This window comes from Argopecten irradians, chromosome 13, assembly GCF_041381155.1.
Source record: "Argopecten irradians isolate NY chromosome 13, Ai_NY, whole genome shotgun sequence".
NCBI lineage: Eukaryota > Metazoa > Mollusca > Bivalvia > Pectinida > Pectinidae > Argopecten > Argopecten irradians.
Window position 1 is genome coordinate 27,459,628 of NC_091146.1, and position 20,501 is coordinate 27,480,128.

General features: G+C 34.6%; 1 pseudogene; it reads left to right on the forward strand.

Annotated features, from left to right (window-relative positions):
• Positions 1-18,685, forward strand: part of LOC138305769 (sodium-dependent multivitamin transporter-like) — a 29,419-nt pseudogene extending 10,734 nt beyond the window's left edge.
• Positions 18,686-20,501: the final 1,816 nt, after the last annotated feature.

Below are 20,501 nucleotides of genomic sequence, written 5' to 3' on the forward strand. Positions count from 1 at the left end.
ATCCACAGATGGCCGCCACAGCGCGCCATCCTAGTAAAACACATTTTGAACTTGCTGCTTTCTCAAGTTCTAAAAACCGTGCGATTTGGCTGAAACTTGCATGAAATGATCCTGACATGTCATCCCGATGTGTGGTGTTGTTATTTTTCGGGTCGAATCCGAAATCCAAGATGGCCGCCACAGCCATATCCAAATTCTTGAACAAACTACATTTTGAACTTCTTCTCATAGACCCAATTTTTTACCATGCGATTTGGCTGAAACTTGCATGAAATGATATCCTGACATGGTCCCGACAAATTTGTTTTTTTTCGGTTTTCTGCTATCCGAAATCCATAATGGCCGATTTCATAATGCAATTGTTTGCCATCTTAAAAACAATATTTCATAAAGCTTCTTACGTTCAAGAACTACAATGAATTGGCTACCCGTTTGAAAAACACCATAGATCCTGTTTTTCTAAACATTAAGTATGTCTTTAAGGACAAAGTGTTGTGAATTTTTTTCAACTTGGGGCGAAACATCTTGGCCCCCACACTTCACAACCATAATTTAATATGCATTTAACATAAATCACATTTAAGGATAATTTTTTTCTGTGTTAAGGCGATTTTTCATTGAAACTTTTTAATTGAAAGTATGCTTTCCTGCCTTGAGACGCTAATGTATCTTGTGTTTCTACAGCAAATCTTCCATTAAAATTAAAAACCAAACCCAAAACTTATCTTCAACACATTTTGAATTTCTTCTTAGATTTATCATTGAAAGTCCAGTTTTCACCTTGGTGTAATATTCTTCTCCTTTTCCTAAATATAACAATTTTTGTTGTTTTATCTGTGTTTACTTTTAAATTCCATTTAACCGTAATATAAGTCTGTAGACAGTTGAGCATATGCTAGAGGTCATTGAGTAGCGTCTTCGGAAAATAAGACTGTACCTTTTCATCTGCATACTGTAAGGGGTAACTTTGACAATCCGAAAGTTTATAAATTTTCACTTTCCATATCATTTACAATAAAGAATATAGCATGGGAGACAAAGATTCCCCTTGTAATAAACCGACATGCAAATCGAACATGGCGGATAGTTTACCATTTAGTTTTACGCAATGAACGTACATTATCATAAATTGATGAAATTACATTAAGTAATCGCCCTCTAATACCACTTTTCCAAAGTTCCAAAGTTTATGCCATAAATATCGATGATTAATACTATCAAAAGCCTTACTGTAATCAATAAAAGCACAATATAGTCGTTTGTTTTGCTCTATAGAATTATAATTAAACTTTGCAACGCAAAGATAGCATCACTAGTACCAAACCCAGGCTTAAAAACCAAATTGTGCATCGGTGACAATATCTTCACGAGCACTCCACTTTAACAAGCGCTTATTTAACAAGGACGTAAATAATTTAGCTAAATGACTAATTATACCTTTATACCTCTATAATTGTTAACATTACTAATATCCCCCTTTTTATGCAGAGGAATTAATGACACCTTGGGCCCATGACTCTGGAAAATAAGCAATTTGTAACATGGTATTAAATCATTTTAACAAAACTCATATGGTAGTATTCGTTAAGAACCATATCGATGCCAGCAGCTTTGCCCTTAGGCAGAGCCTTAATTGCTTCAGCTATTTCCTCAATACTAAAATCTACATCTAACTCTGGATATACACACTCACAAGGTTTTTAAGTGTCATTTTATAACGAAATCTTATCGTTTGGTTGTTTATGCAAATAAAATGAAAAAATTCGGAGGTGTTTAAAATATAAATGAAACAAATACATGTACATGTACGTACTATTCTGTACTAGGCAAATGTACTTATATAATTTGTAACACAATGGTTTTTTTTTCAGAGTAGATTATCATGTCAAAGTAAAATTGCTGAGTGAATCTGCTATAATATATATTGAAACCACTGAAGCTTATAATTTTCGTTACTGTAAAGGAAATTTTAGAAATATCAACCCATTTCAAATGATTCGACTGAACTAATTAAGTCTTCCCATCTTCTCCTCCCGGTAGGAGTATGTTATTTTTTCATTACATTGTACAGATCAATATGAAATATTTAATGTAAGTAGGAAACAAATTTGACATATTTCAGAGTCAGCCGAATTCAGGTATTCTCTGATAGCATAATAATAAAACCGTGATATTCCACAAAATTAGTACTAATCTGATAGATTTGTATCAATTCATCAAAACAGTAAAAAGTAAGCGTGTCACTATCCTTCATTAAATCATATACTACAATTATGTTTTTCTTGAACCAAGCTTTATAAGAACTGTTTTTCTACCAATATTCATATATTTCAAAGTAAATTATCATGTTCAAGCCTTATGAAAACAGTTTTGGAACCAATAGTCAAATTTCAAAGTAAATTAATCATGTCAAAGTAAAATTTCTGAGTGAATTTGCGATCCGAATTTTGGACCTATCCTTGCTCCAAATTTTGCTGAACAACTTTCCATAATGTTTAATAAGAAGATATTTACAAATTGTAGTTAGAAAAGGACACTGATGACAATATCTGTCATTTAGGTAACTGGTGCCGTTACCGTTTGTTAGAATATATGTTGTAATGTACTACAAACTTGATAGACATAGAGAAAAAATATTAACATGTTTTGACAAAAAAACATCCTTCGTGCCATTTACATGTCGTTTAGTTAATTAACTCAGGTTATTTAGTTTTATAGTTAATATATATACATTCATGTACTTGAAACTTGATAAAGCATATACCGGTAAACAGCTGATAGCTGACAGAGATTTTTTTTCTCTCTTTCCCTCTCTTTCCCCTCTTTCTCCCTGATATGTTGCCAAAGTAGTATTAGTGAAGTTATGAAGCATGAAAGTCATCCTTTATGACAATATACGTTAGTTATATATGTTACACGGTCTGACAACCATTAATTTTTGTAGTTATAGATAGTATGGTGTTCTTAAACTTGCTAGATACATTTTTGTTAAACAGGAAATCCTTGATGTCATTCATATTAAGTCATTAAAGGTCAAATACGTGTACGGTATTGCGTAAACATTATTTGCAGATTTTATATAATATAACCAGTAAGTTTTTTTTTTCTTGATATCTAAGAAGAAATGCCTGTTTAGTTTTTAACAAAAGAAAATCAATTTAATTTGACATTACAAGTCACCATAATGCTGAAACTTTTTTTATATAAACTTGACAACATAAATACCTTCCTCTATGATTGAGGTTCTGCACTGAAATGCATTATGTGTATTTAGAATAACTGGACCTGTACAAAATGTGAGAAAATAAATCAATGTGATAAATTATTATGACCAAATAAAAAAAACAATCATTTGTATTAGTTTTTCAGCCTTAGTTTAAGTCCTGTTTTCTTTGGATCGTTTTCCAATTTGCAGTTATACTGATAATATAACCATTGACTTATCAATCTTTAACACTCGAATCAACTCCTATCATCCAGAAGTTTTACCGCAGCAGTACTTTCAGTACTTTGATTTTATTGATTTTTGTAGGTTTTAAATCACGATTTACTGAGTAGAACTTACCTAAATGCAGGGGATTTATTGGATAAAATTCTACATTAAGAACCAAACTTTTTGAAAGAAAAAAAATTGCAAGGTATATCACGAATATCAGCAACTATACAATAATGCATTCCTCAATAATTCAATTTCAAGAAGTTTACTTTTTATCCCCCGCCCAACGAAGTTGGCGGGGGATATACAAATGGGTTCCGTCCGTCCGTCCGTCTGTCTGTCTGTCCGTCCGTACGAATGGTTTCCAGAGCATAACTCTAAAACCAGTAGAGATATTTCCACGAAACTTCATACACACATTGGTCTTATGGTCTAGTAGTGCCTTTTGCTATTTTTAGGTTTTCATTTTTTGCACTTTTTCCGTAACCATGGAAACATTGCTGAAAATATCATATTTTTGCACCAGGTTCGTTTCCGGAGCATAACTCTAAAACCAGAAGAGATATTTCCACAAAACTTCATAGACACATTGGTCTTATGGATCTAGTAGTTCCTTTTGCCTATTTTTAGGGTTTTTCATGTTTTGCACTTTTTTCCGTAACCATGGAAACATTGCTGAAAATATCATATTTTTGTACCAGGTTCGGTTTTCCGGAGCATACTCTAAAAAACCAGAAGAGATATATTTCCACAAAACTTCATAGACACATTGGTCTTATGATCTAGTAGTTCCTTTTGCTATTTTAAGGTTTTCACTTTTTGTACGCTTTTTTCTGTAACCATGGAAACATTGCTGTAAAATGGCAGATTTTTGTGTAAGAATCGTTTCCGGAGCACAACTCTAAAATCCATGCAGAGATATTTCCATGAAACTTCATAGACACATTGTTCTTATGGTCTAGTAGTGCCTTTTGCTATTTTTAGGTTTTCATTTTTTGCACTTTTTCCGTAACCATGGAAACATTGCTGAAAATATCATATTTTTGTACCAGGTTCGTTTCCACAGCATAACTGGAAAATCGGTTGAGATATATGCACGGAACTCCATAGGCACATTAGTCTTATGGTCTAGTAGTGCCTTTTGCTATTTTAAGGTTTTCACTTTTTGTACTTTTTTCTGTAACCATGGAAACATTGCTGAAAATGGCAGATTTTTGTGTAAGAATCGTTTCCAGAGCACAACTCTAAAACCAGCAGAGATATTTCCATGAAACTTCATAGACACATTGTTCTTATGGTCTAGTAGTGCCTTTTGCTATTTTTAGGTTTTCACTTTTTGTGCTTTTTTCTGTAACCATAGAAACATTGCTGAAAATATCATATTTTTGTAGCAGGTTCATTTCCGGAGCATAACTCTAAAACCAGTAGAGATATTTCCATGAAGCTTCATAGACACGTTCTTTTTATGGTCTAGTAGTACCTTTTGCTATTTTTAGGTTTTCAATTTTTGCACTTTTTCTGTTATGATGGAAATATTGCTGAAAATATCATGGTAAATGTTACTTTGCAAAACTCCACCCATCTTTGTGTATATAGCTATATAGAGTCTAATATAAATGTCAAGGCTGTATACCTGATTCAACAATTGCAGCCCCGCTCTACTTGAATTATACTCCATCTTTCTTAGCTCAACTACCTTTTTCCTGTTCATCCGGCACATAAGTCTCCACAATCAAACTTACTTCAGCTTTGATATCTCCATTGGCCGGGGATCTGAATGACTATGTCCTTGTTTACATTACACCTATTTTACGAAGTTTTTTTTTTTTTTTTTTTTTTTTTTTTTTTTTTTTTTTTTTTTTTTTTTTTTTACTTTTTCTAACATTTTTAACACCAATACATTTGTCTCTTTGCTATAGAGCTATCCTGGCGAATTGTTTGGCGCGTGTTCCTCCTGTTGACGGGGGCGTGTCTGATGGGCGTGTCCGCCTTCGCTTACTACACACAGTTGGGTTGTGACCCTATGACCAGTGGTCAAATAAAAAAACAAAAACCAGGCTGATTCCACACTTTGTAATGGACATCCTCAACATACCTGGAATCCCTGGGCTATTTATAGCGTGTCTCTATAGTGGAACTCTAAGGTATGTATATATATCCTTTGGTTGTGTTGCACAATGGGGAATCCCCTGTCTATTTATAGTTTTGGGCATACCTTTTTCTATTTATAGCCTTTATCTTTATACTCCTAGCAATAAAAAAAGAAATAAGTCATATCACAGCATGATTCAAATTTAAATTGTCATCTTCAATTTTATGGATGCAAACTTAAGTGTTTCCTTTCAGGAAACTAGCCTTTTCTTTTCTTTTTGACCGTTTAAGCTGAACTGTTCATATTTTCTGCTACATTGTGAGTCTCTTTATAAACACTATATTATTATTCCATCTCTGGATTTTATAGAGTTACTTCCCTTGTTGGTAGTATTGGTAGCCATTAACTGTGAGTCAATCAGAACTCACATTGCTTTTCTCTGAAATATATGATGATACGCTTTCAAACACATGACGTCACAATCAATACCTACCCACAAGGGCAGATAACTCTTTGATATTTACATACAGAATAATACATGTATATATCATGGTAATGATTTTGTTTGAAAGAAGCCCCGATGAGCAATCACTATTTTTTCTTTGATTAATTCTAATGTAATTATGATAATAAATGATGTTAATTATGTAATTGTCTGTATTCCACTGGTTCTAGTTCTCTTTCATCAAACCTGAGTTCACTGAGTGCAATCACATGGGAGGATATTCTAAAGCCTTTCTTTAAGCTTCAATCAGAGCAGACAAAGGCAAGAATCACACGCTGTATAGGTGAGTGAAAAAATTGTGCATCTGTGCATAAGTCTGTATATTTGTAACCATTAGCCCTAATTGACTGAGTGTCCATGTGACAGAATCAGGATGGTATATATATATACCCAGTGTCATGTATAGAATGTAACACCACCACCCCCTCCCCCCTACCAAAGGTATATGGATGCTTTTTATGCTTGCATATGCTTGCATAGTACCCCCCCCCCCCCCAACACTTACATAAAAAGTAACAACCCCCACCCCTACAAATGTTTGTATTCAGTATATTTTGTCTCAAAATGGTTTGTGACCCAAACAGAGATATCCTAAACCCCAGGGGCCAGTGTAATTCAAACTTGTTGAAATAGACAAAACAAGCGGGAAAAAAATGTTTGCCCCGGAAGTCAGGATTTCTCTTTGGATCACAGACACTAATGACTGCCACCACTCAGTTTTTCTTTAACTAAAATTATCAACCATTTTGAGACAGAATAAATTGAATATGAACATTTTTAGTAGATACATTTTATGCAAGGCGGGTACATGTGTAGGGGTATAAAAAGTATCCGGATACTATTTATGTAGGGGTACATGTGTACACTGGTAATTGTCCCTTGGTCTGATCGAGTGGAGGTCTGAATGCCAATATGAAGATTGCTCTTTAATTCATTCATCCCTTAAGACACATTTAGGCTCTTCAAAATCAAAGTCTAGACCAGTCCATTATGACATTTCAGGGGTGAATGAGTTAATCCATCTCTGGAATCAACAGGGATGACTAAATGAATAAAACATCCAAGCTCAATGAACCACTACACAATCCAACATATCCATGCATCAGCAAATTGTTTCATATGTACATGTACAACACCTCCATTAAAAAACCTTTTTTTTAACTTATTTCATACCTTTCCTATAGAGAATCTATGTAAAGGATTTGATTTTCCTTATACTAAAAATATTAGAGAAACTGGGGCCAAGTGAGAAATACAGGCCCTATTGGCCTCTTACATTTGAGTCTATTTAATATTTAATATCATTTCGTTGCAGTGTTTTTGTACGGAGCCTTAGGAGTGGGGATGACATTCCTCGTAAGAAATTTGAAAGGAACTGTACTTCAGGTGAGTATATATTATTGAACTCTCCTAGCCTTTGAAGGAAGAAGAGTTTAAATGTGCCTTCAGGGATGAAGGAGTTAAAATTAATATGCAATGTCATGTAAGTCTCTTCAATATACAGTGGACCCGCGATAATCCGGACGCCGATAGTCCGGAAAACTCAAAATCCGGACGGAAATGTCAGGGAACGGATTTCCGTAACGTTATTTATACTCATTAGTCCGGAAATTCGTATTCCGAATCCGGAACTCCATTTTGGGAACTGAATGTAATTTTCGTTAATAGATTCCCGCAATAATCCGGACAATTTCTTGTCGCCACGTGCCGAGAAAATTCAAGGCCAGCTACAGTCATGTGTACAATACACACTATCACTTGACACTGAGTGTGTTGTCATAACGACGGCCGTGAGGTCATAGCCACGGGCGTTTACCTGAACACCTTTCACACGGGTACATGCAGTCATGTAACGGTTCATTGGTTTTCTATAGGAGATCAAACTTCAGTGTTGTAATTGAGATACGCAATATATTTTTAGCCACACGCTTTTAAACATGCAGTTTGAGCTTGGGTACGTATACGTATGCTGTAACAGACACATAGATAATTTATACTATCTAAATATCTGGCTGTAGGTACCTTACTTATGTTTCGCTCGCAGAATATCTCGCTACGAGTATCGGATACTTAATGTGAGATAATATCTCACATAAAATAATAGGAATTTTAAATGTATGTGAATCTATTCAAATTCATCTTCTGTGGTATCTGATATAAAGTCTACAGCACATGCCATTTACACGTGTGTGACATTGTGCACGAAGTTAGACGTGAACGGGCTAGTGGTTATAATATGTTCTACACGTCTGTAAGTCAGAAAGCAAAAACTTGTGGAAATGGTCATTAAAAACACATATTATACAAAATAACAGTTATAATAGTTCATGAAATGTTCACAACTATTTGTTATCATAGTTTTTTATGCCAAGAACGTAGATGATATTGATCATTGGTTTGGCAATTTGCCGTACGACAGATCAAGAGTGGATACGTAGCTATATATATGCATACATAATACACAATTAACGATGGCTTTAGGTTTCGTATTTTGAAAAAGAAAGAAATACGTTTATTTATTGATCTTAACGTAATGATATAAAATACCTATAAAAAATAACAAACGAAGTATATTACATAAAAGCCTATCAACAATTACCAAGCCAAGGGGAGTAACTCGTACATGACAATTTAATTGACTAAGAACACGGAATTCGGCAGTCAGGAAAACTCGTAATCCGGACGGTTTAGCCTGGGAACGAAGGTGTCCGGATTATCGAGGGTCCACTGTATATGAATTTCCATCGGTGAATGTTAATCATTGCGACCTTGTTGTGAAATGGAAATAGCAAAATTAAGTTACTGCAAATGAAAGTTGATTTATAGTATTTTGTATTTACATCTTACAGAGTTATCTGCCCTTGTGAGTAGGTATTGATGGTGACGTCATGTGTTTGTGAGGGTAACGTCTTACTTTTCAGAGAAAACGATGTGAATTGCACTCACAAAATAATGTTATAACAATCAATACCTACCCGCAAGGGAGCTAACTCTGTAATATGCAAAGACAAAATACATTGTATGTTGATCATTTTAAATTTGATGGTAAGCTTTCACCTTTTTAGATTACTTAATTTATTATTTTCTCTCTTATTTATTTTTTCTCTGAAATATCCCCATTTTGCAACAAATGAAGTTTGTCGCTTAACAACAGATGTCTAATATATTAAATGTATATCAAGATACAACAGTGTTGAAACGCTATACATCAACTAAGGAAACACTTCAATCTAAGATTGTTCTGTGACCTTGGGGCCTCTTTTACTGGTTTAATATGTTTATTTGTTTCCTCCAGGCATCTCTTAGCTTCATGGGGTCAGCCTCTGGAGCCCTCAATGGAATTGTTATACTGGGGGCTTTCTTTCCTTGCTGTAATTGGATGGTAAGTTTTTACGAGGGAATCGAAACAGTAATTTCAAAACATTTTTACAGAAAATCCCCTGGCCAGTAAAGTTGCTAGAATACATAATAAATTTGAAATTATTTATTAAAATCATCTAAGAAATGTATATTACTTCAATAGTCATAGAGGGGGGGGGGGTCTTATTTGCTGTGTAATATAGTACTAGCACTTAGAGGTGAAATTTAAAGTTTCACATATCTCTTTATAAATATAATCTTACACTCGTGACTATGTGATATGAAATTGATTAATCTTGTTAGATAATATGCTAATTTGGCTCATAGTATATTTCAAATTACTGATCTTGTTTGATAAATTTCATATCACATAACCACTCATGTAAGATTCTTTGTTTAAAACACACACAAAAAATCTTGTAGAATAATTTTTGTCACAGTGATGAATCTCTTGTTGATAGTGTGTTTCCTCTGTATTACAGGGTGCTGTATCATGAATCTCTTGTTGATGGGTGTTTTTCCTCTGTATTACAGCGTGCTGTATCATGAATCTCTTGTTGATAGTGTGTTTCCTCTGTATTACAGGGTGCTGTATCAAGAATCTCTTGTTGATAATGTGTTTCCTCTGTATTACAGGGTGCTGTATCATGAATCTCTTGTTGATAATGTGTTTCCTCTGTATTACAGGGTGCTGCATCATGAATCTCTTGTTGATAGTGTGTTTCCACTGTATTACAGGGTGCTGTATCATGAATCTCTTGTTGATAGTGTGTTTCCTCTGTATTACATGGCGCTGTATCGTGAATCTCTTGTTGATAGTGTGTTTCCTCTGTATTACTGGCGCTGTATCATGAATCTCTTGTTGATAGTGTGTTTTCTCTGTATACAGGGTGCTGTATCATGAATCTCTTGTTGATATTGTGTTTCCTCTGTATTACAGGGTGCTCTATCATGAATCTCTTGTTGATAGTGTGTTAATTTCCTCTGTATTACAGCGTGCTGTATCATGAATCTCTTGTTGATAGTGTGTTTCCACTGTATTACAGGGTGCTGTAGCTGGAAGTCTCATTTCCTACGCCATCATGTTGTGGATCAACATTGGGAAATATTCAGTGATAGGCTCGCCAGAGACTTTAGAATTTCCTGATTCTAACTGCTCTACCTCTTATACAGACATTTCAGTATTAAATCTAACCTCGTTGTATTCTTCATCGACTCATTCTCCAAATGTCTCACTTCATTATTTCACCATGATGGACATGAGTTCTTCATCTCTACCAGATGTTGTCACCCACACAAGTATAGTAGAGTCTGTGTAAGTATCCTATTAATTACATCAGTTATTGTCAGACAGAAACACTGTCACTCATCTCCTAAGAGTCTGTGTAAGTATCCTATTAATTACATCAGTTATTGTCAGACAGAAACACTGTCACTCATCTTCTAGTTGCTATGTCTATAGGATGTTAAAAGAATTGTTGATAATTTACAATTTGTAACCCATCATTGATTCTGCAGGGGTTACTATCACTGAAATTATATCCACCCCTTGACTATATGTCAAAGCAAAAGTGAAGGCTAGCTGTGTTTGACAACAAATGAGCCTTACACATACATCAAAATAATCGGTTAACAGTACATTGTGGCATCACTCTCTGTGTAATATTCAAAGGAAACATCTGCACTCTTGTGATTGGTCAGATTTTCCTCCTGAACTGTGTTAAATTCTACAATGAGATGGTTCAGAGGTGGGTATCACAGAGATAGTAACCCCTGGAGTATCGAGGATGAATGTAACATGTATGATCGTAAAAGGCAACTGAATTTGGCATTTTACATTTTCAATTCTTCCTAACTCATTTTGTTCATCCCAACATCTGCCTAAAAACCAACTTACATTTGGCATAAAGACAGTGGGACAACTGTTTCGCCCGTGGTCAGTGTAATGTGACTGGGTGGGGTGTGTTGTTTGGTGTCTTTAGCGGCATGCTTCAGTGAGATAGCACTATACATGTAAATAGGATATAAGTCCCACTCTTACAGAACATAATACAGTCACCTAAAACTCACAAACAATCTGATGTAGTCAATTCTCTTTGTTTTACCTTTCCAAAAAGAAAACCAAATCCAAAACGTTTCTTACAACAATGATATCCTTAGAAAATTAACCATCATAGACCACAGAAGATCAAGAATGGTCTTATTCAACAGGTGGTAATTATACAAAGGTGGTGATTGTACACAGGTGGTCATTATACACAGGTGTCATTATACACCGGTGGTCATTATACACAGGTGTTCATTACACACAGGTGCTCATTATACAAAAAGGTTGTCATTATACACAGGTGCTCATTATACACAGGTGTTCATTATACACAAATGGACAATATACACAGATGGTCATTATACAAATGTTGTCATTATATACAGGTGGTCATTATACAAATGTTGTCATTATACACAGGTGGTCATTATACAAATGTTGTCATTATACACAGGTGGTCATTATACAAAAGTGGTCATTATACAAAGGTGGTAATTATATGAAGGTGGTCATTATACAAATGTGGTCACTAAGGCAGGTTTTACAGTACTGTAACTGTGTATTATTACTGGTGTTTTTACAGGAGCGGGCTGACCAAGCTTTACTCGTTATCTTACCTGTGGTATTCTACCTTTGGTACTGTTGTCTGTATCGTCGTGGGACTTATCGTTAGTCTAATTACAGGTGAGCTATCTGCAATATTGTAGCTCAAAAGACTTTTAACAGATAATGGTGTCATCTTTAGAGCTACAATTGGTGCCTATTACTGCTAATGGAGCAAAGAACTGTTTGTGCAAACCATTATTAAAACGTCTGTATGCATATTATCTTACTTGTTTAATATCACTTACCTACTAGGCAATAAAACTGAACCATATAAAATGTCAAATTCACAGTGAGACATTCTTTTTTTCACATATAAATACGATGGTCTTTTTGAAGGAAAATCATACGGCAAGTCTACAAATTATTAATTTGACGTCTTATGAGTGATAAAGTAGATATTAAGAATGTTTGTTATCTTTCTTTTGGACAAAAATAGTATACGCTTAAAATAATTGGAAACCTGCAACAAAGTATAGAAAACTATGCCCAAGTGATTTTTTTGAGGCAGTGCTCCACTACTTAGACATATAGGAACCATTTTGTACGCGGCCAAAATGTATAGTAGGCCAGGTACATATATTTGTTCTACATGTTAGCATGTCAAACTCTGATAATAAGTAATGGACAAAAAAGTAATCCCTTAAAAATTAATGGAATCGAACATTTATTCAATACACAATTTGCAAACAAAACTTCTTTCATACTGCGTTGAAATTAAAAACAAAAATGGTGACATCAATGCTGAAATGAATGCTAACACTAGCCTCTGTTACAGGTCCAACAAAAAGACATGAGGTAGCACCAAAATACCTTATACCGGTATTTGACATCTTCTGCTGTTGTCTGCCACAGCGAATCAGGACACTGCTCCATTGTAATGTAGACCATACACGTATTCATGATTATGTAAGTATAATATATACATATATATATATATATGTAAATGTCTGTACCTGTATGTTGCAAATGTTCCTACAATGTATCTTAACGCGGTAATATGTTGCGGTAATTGTTTATTGATAGAACGATTACAGAGTAACTTGCCAAGGCTCGTACAAATAAATTTTACCACCCATTTCATAAAGAAAAAGCTCCTACCAAATGGGTGGTCTATATACAGAGTTTGACACTAAGGAAGGTTCCTTTACTGTACCTGGTTAAATAAAAAGCTCCTACCAAATGGGTGGTCTATATAGAGTTTGACACTAAGAAGGTTCCTTTACTGTACCTGTTAAATAAAAAGCTCCTACCAAATGGGTGGTCTTATATAAGTTTGACACTAAGGAAGGTTCCTTTACTGTACTTGGTTAAATAAAAAGCTCCTACCAAATGGGTGGTCTATATACAGAGTTTGACACTAAGGAAGGTTCCTTTACTGTACCTGGTTAAATAAAAAGCTCCTACCAAATGGGTGGTCTATATACAGTGTTTGACACTAAGGAAGGTTCCTTTACTGTACCTGGTTAAATAAAAAGCTCCTACCAAATGGGTGGTCTATATACAGAGTTTGACACTAAGGAAGGTTCCTTTACTGTACCTGGTTAAATAAAAAGCTCCTACCAAATGGGTGGTCTATATACAGAGTTTGACACTAAGGAAGGTTCCTTTACTGTACCTGGTTAAATAAAAAGCTCCTACCAAATGGGTGGTCTATATACAGTGTTTGACACTAAGGAAGGTTCCTTTACTGTACCTTGGTTAAATAAAAAGCTCCTACCAAATGGGTGGTCTATATACAGAGTTTGACACTAAGGAAGGTTCCTTTTACTGTACCTGGTTAAATAAAAAGCTCCTACCAAATGGGTGGTCTATATATAGAGTTTGACACTAAGGAAGGTTCCTTTACTGTACCTGGTTAAATAAAAAGCTCCTACCAAATGGGTGGTCTATATACTGAGTTTGACACTAAGGAAGGTTCCTTTACTGTACCTGGTTAAATAAAAAGCTCCTACCAAATGGGTGGTCTATATACAGTGTTTGACACTAAGGAAGGTTCCTTTACTGTACCTGGTTAAATAAAAAGCTCCTACCAAATGGGTGGTCTATATACAGAGTTTGACACTAAGGAAGGTTCCTTTACTGTACCTGGTTAAATAAAAAGCTCCTACCAAATGGGTGGTCTATATACAGTGTTTGACACTAAGGAAGGTTCCTTTACTGTACCTGGTTAAATAAAAAGCTCCTACCAAATGGGTGGTCTATATACAGAGTTTGACACTAAGGAAGGTTCCTTTACTGTACCTGGTTAAATAAAAAGCTCCTACCAAACAGGTGGTCTATATATAGAGTTTGACACTAAGGAAGGTTCCTTTACTGTACCTGGTTAAATAAAAAGCTCCTACCAAACAGGTGGTCTATATATAGAGTTTGACACTAAGGAAGGTTCCTTTACTGTACCTGGTTAAATAAAAAGCTCCTACCAAATGGGTGGTCTATATACAGTGTTTGACACTAAGGAAGGTTCCTTTACTGTACCTGGTTAAATAAAAAGCTCCTACCAAATGGGTGGTCTATATACAGTGTTTGACACTAAGGAAGGTTCCTTTACTGTACCTGGTTAAATAAAAAGCTCCTACCAAAATGGGTGGTCTATATACAGAGTTTGACACTAAGGAAGGTTCCTTTACTGTACCTGGTTAAATAAAAAGCTCCTACCAAATGGGTGGTCTATATACAGTGTTTGACACTAAGGAAGGTTCCTTTACTGTACCTGGTTAAATAAAAAGCTCCTACCAAATGGGTGGTCTATATACAGTGTTTGACACTAAGGAAGGTTCCTTTACTGTACCTGGTTAAATAAAAAGCTCCTACCAAATGGGTGGTCTATATATAGAGTTTGACACTAAGGAAGGTTCCTTTACTGTACCTGGTTAAATAAAAAGCTCCTACCAAATGGGTGGTCTATATACAGTGTTTGACACTAAGGAAGGTTCCTTTACTGTACCTGGTTAAATAAAAAGCTCCTACCAAATGGGTGGTCTATATACAGTGTTTGACACTAAGGAAGGTTCCTTTACTGTACCTGGTTAAATAAAAAGCTCCTACCAAATGGGTGGTCTATATACAGTGTTTGACACTAAGGAAGGTTCCTTTACTGTACCTGGTTAAATAAAAAGCTCCTACCAAATGGGTGGTCTATATACAGTGTTTGACACTAAGGAAGGTTCCTTTACTGTACCTGGTTAAATAAAAAGCTCCTACCAAATGGGTGGTCTATATACAGTGTTTGACACTAAGGAAGGTTCCTTTACTGTACCTGGTTAAATAAAAAGCTCCTACCAAATGGGTGGTCTATATACAGAGTTTGACACTAAGGAAGGTTCCTTTACTGTACCTGGTTAAATAAAAAGCTCCTACCAAATGGGTGGTCTATATATAGAGTTTGACACTAAGGAAGGTTCCTTTACTGTACCTGGTTAAATAAAAAGCTCCTACCAAATGGGTGGTCTATATACAGAGTTTGACACTAAGGAAGGTTCCTTTACTGTACCTGGTTAAATAAAAAGCTCCTACCAAATGGGGTGGTCTATATACAGTGTTTGACACTAAGGAAGGTTCCTTTACTGTACCTGGTTAAATAAAAAGCTCCTACCAAATGGGTGGTCTATATACAGTGTTTGACACTAAGGAAGGTTCCTTTACTGTACCTGGTTAAATAAAAAGCTCCTACCAAATGGGTGGTCTATATACAGAGTTTGACACTAAGGAAGGTTCCTTTACTGTACCTGGTTAAATAAAAAGCTCCTACCAAATGGGTGGTCTATATATAGAGTTTGACACTAAGGAAGGTTCCTTTACTGTACCTGGTTAAATAAAAAGCTCCTACCAAAATGGGTGGTCTATATACAGAGTTTGACACTAAGGAAGGTTCCTTTACTGTACCTGGTTAAATAAAAAGCTCCTACCAAATGGGTGGTCTATATACAGTGTTTGACACTAAGGAAGGTTCCTTTACTGTACCTGGTTAAATAAAAAGCTCCTACCAAATGGGTGGTCTGGGTCTATATACAGTGTTTGACACTAAGGAAGGTTCCTTTACTGTACCTGGTTAAATAAAAAGCTCCTACCAAATGGGTGGTCTATATACAGTGTTTGACACTAAGGAAGGTTCCTTTACTGTACCTGGTTAAATAAAAAGCTCCTACCAAATGGGTGTGTCTATATACAGTGTTTGACACTAAGGAAGGTTCCTTTACTGTACCTGGTTAAATAAAAAGCTCCTACCAAATGGGTGGTCTATATACAGTGTTTGACACTAAGGAAGGTTCCTTTACTGTACCTTGGTTAAATAAAAAGCTCCTACCAAATGGGTGGTCTATATACTAGAGTTTGACACTAAGGAAGGTTCCTTTACTGTACCTGGTTAAATAAAAAGCTCCTACCAAATGGGTGGTCTATATACAGAGTTTGACACTAAGGAAGGTTCCTTTACTGTACTTGTTAAATAAAAAGCTGACGTGAATTGCGCTCACAATATAATGGCCTGTTTGACATTATAAATTGACCAAAATACAGGTTTCCTTTTTACTGTACATTGTGTTTTAAATTAAAAACAATGTTCCTAACAAAAAGGTAGTGGTCTCAATTTATAAAGTTTTGACACTATAATGTTACCTGTTTGCAATAATTTAATAATAAATGAAAAGCGCTGTTTAAACTGAAATGGTTATTTAATGTTAATATAAAAAGCTCCTTTGGCGCTCAAAAGTTGGTCTATAAACTGTTTGACAATATAATGTTTAGAAATAATGGTTTAATTTAATTTACTTTTAATAAAAATCCAATCCCAAAAGATTCTTTCTTTATTTTTGTTTTAATCATTTCCAGTGTTCTTATTGGGTCAAAGAATATTTTTGAGGGATGATTTTTTTAAAATTGGGTACATTTATGGACATGTATACAAATAATATGTAATGGTCCTTATGTACATGAGTGATTTTAAATATCAAATGTTAAAGTCAAAAATTGCAATTGTCTATATAATGAGTGTGACTTTAGGTTCATTTGTACCTGGTTAAGTAAAAACTTCCTACCAAATGGGACATATTATCAAAATGTGATTATTAGGCTTCATTTTACTGTATTTGTTAAATAAAAAGCTATCCTAAAACTGTGTTTATTTAAAATGTTTGACATGGCATAAAAATTACTGTACAATGGTTATTAAAATATGTGAATTGTAACATGAGTTACCAAATAATGGGTGGTGTATATCAAGTGTTTTAATGAAACAAGGAAACTGTGAATTTGGAAATGCCGTCTGCCAAATGATAATAAGTGTTTGACTAAGGAAATGCTTTACTGTCTGAAAACTATCATTAAAATTTAATAAAATGTTGGAATTCAACAAATGATTATGATAATTTTAACTCTAATCAATTATAATTTTATTATCATGTTAATTAAATGTCATGTCTAACAAAAAAGTACTTAAAACAAATGTAATTTGATAGTTAATCAAGTTTTACCATAACAAATCCTTTAATACCATTTAAATAAAACTACCTTTCAAACACATGTAATTTTAAAAAACACATGCAAGGTTCATACAATAACTGACTGTTAAAAAATACTACGGTTTATAAAATGCCTACATATGAAAGTGACTTTTACAATAACAACCAAACATATGCAAGAAAAAGCAATTCAAACAACAAAATATATTACATGACAACATGGAGATGTTTCACTTTAAGTGTAATTTTTTGCCGTCTGGCGCAATGATAATCAACTACTGCAAATTAGGACGACAGCGTCAAAAATATATACAACAAATGGGTTGAAAACTATCTTCATTAAATAATAAAGATGTTGCCAAGGTGTCATATAATAATTTTGACTCTACAAGGTTCCTTTACTGCCGAATAATGTATCTCGTTTTACAATTTATACCATCTTAAAATTATTAAAAGCTGTTGTTTCGGAAAAAGTTCGTATAAAAACCTGTAAAAAGCGACCATCCTCTGTATAAAGACCAAATTTGATATTGAATGTTCCTCACTTGACGGATATATCGACACTGATTGTGTCATCTTATTTGTTTTCTTATGTTTTTTCACAAAAAGCGTGACTTACTTTCCCCATATAAAAACCCTTAACATATATGGGGATTTATATTTTTTGACACTATGCTGTTAATGTATCTGAACCATTCTAGTACATGGTTTACGATCACGGTATTTATTCTGCTCATATTAAACATTTTGGAAGTAAGCGAAGCCGTTCATTTTGTAAAACTTGTTGGAACAACAAAAGAACAGGAACTATAATTACTGGTAATGTACATGGAGTTCGTTTTTACAAGATTGGCTTCCGACATTTTTTACGTGTTGTAAAAGTAAAAATGTACCATATCTGTCCTAGATGCTACTGATAAGATATACATGTAGGCCATTTCCTTTTTAAAATATTCCACGACTGATCCAAACGGTTGGTCTCCATCAAATACATTTTGTTTGACACTGAGAATTAGTTTTGTACAGTCTCTATATAATTTTGCTTTACCAGAGTGACCCAACTCAATTTTGACACATCAGAAGTACCTTTATGTAATATGTATAACAATATATACTAGTACAAAGGGAGTATGATTTTATCATATCGTTTTTTTAGCTCACCTGGCCCGAAGCCGGTGAGTAATTCTTTGTGTAACTTGATCCAACGTCATGTTTCGTCCAATTCCGTCCGTACGTCCGTTTGTCCGTCAACATTTCCTTTAAATGCTACTAGTCATAATTTCTGCATGGATTTGTAACCATTTATTTGGCTATTAAACATTTCCTTGGGGAAGGGGAACAGAACTGTATAAATTTTGGCCTGACCCCCCAAATGGAGGGCGGTATTATAATACATAGGAAATAGAGGTAAATCCTTTAAATGCTACTTGTTAAATGAGCTTATATTGACAGGGTTTTTCTTTTTAACGTTTTTGTAAACATGCTTTGGGGGAAATTGTAAGTTTGTAAAAATTTTGGCTCATGACCCCCCGGGTTTCAGGATTGGGCGGGGCCCAGTCTATGAAATAAAGTACATCCTTTAAATTCGATACCTATTTGTCATAGAGTTCTACATGGATTGTAACAAGTTTTTGGCCATCACTCATGCTTATATCTGATCAAAATATACTTATGTATATTATGCAATAGGCTTGGGAATTCAAAAAGGATTATGAGACCAAGTTCAACGATAATCAATTATCATTCTATTTTGTAAATTAATCTGGATGTCCTTAACATAGACATCACATTATGAGGATATGAAACGTACTGATACATATGTAATTTTGTTAACATTTAATGTTACCATGACAGCACATGTAATTTTGTTGACATTAAATGTTACCATGACAACACATGTAATTTTGGTACCATTTAATGGTACTATGTTGACATACAGTACTGTGCTGTACAAAAATCGACTATACGGTTATAAATTATATAAATCTAATGGTGACTTTTAACCACAACAACACGTTACCACAATTATATATCTTAAAGAAAACCATGCAATCTACAACAAAACATACTGTTACGATGACAACATGTACATGTGATACTTTGAAGATGTAATTTTTTACCATAACAACGATGTGTTGTCATGAAGACCAGCAAATTTAAGTTATCATAAAATATATATCAACATGTGTTGCCATGGTGACTATCTATATATAAGTATAGATGTTGCCTAGTGACGTGCATTATTCAGGTATTTCATGACTTGCATCAATCATAATCCATTTGCACTGCCGAATAATGTATCACACAGAACTTTGTAATGTTTACAATTTACACATGAGATTAAACATTATTATTGCTCATTGCTCTTTTGTCATTGCTTGTTCGTATAGGTAAACCTGTCAGAGCGACCACCTCTGTATAAAGACCAATGCTTATATTACTAATAAGTCCATATTCTTGGCGGATATATCGACATGATTGTGTCAGCGTCTTATTGTTTTCTTTGTTTTTGTCCAAATATTACACCGATGATGCAGTCTCAAGCCCTTAAATATATAGGGCTAGTATATTTCTATGAAATATGCTGTTAATGTATCTGAAACATATCGACGTACATTATACGAGGTAGTATTTATTCTGCTCATATTAATCACATTTTGGAAGAGCGAGCCGCCATGGTTCCAACTTGTTGGAACCCTCAAAAGAGAGGAACTATATATACTGTACATGTACATGGAGTTCGTTTTGAGATTGGCTTCCGACATTTTACGATAGGCAGATGTACAAAGAAAAGATGTACCTCTGTAGAGTGCTAGGGGTTTTAAAGATATACATGTAGGCATGTACTCCTAAATAGTTGAAAATATTCCACAACTGACAAACGGTTTCTCCATCAAAAACCAGTGTTCTGAGAATTTAGTTTGTACAGTTTATATAATTTTAGGCACCACCAGAGTGCCCCAACCAATTTTAGACGCATCAGAAGTCGGTATGTATAC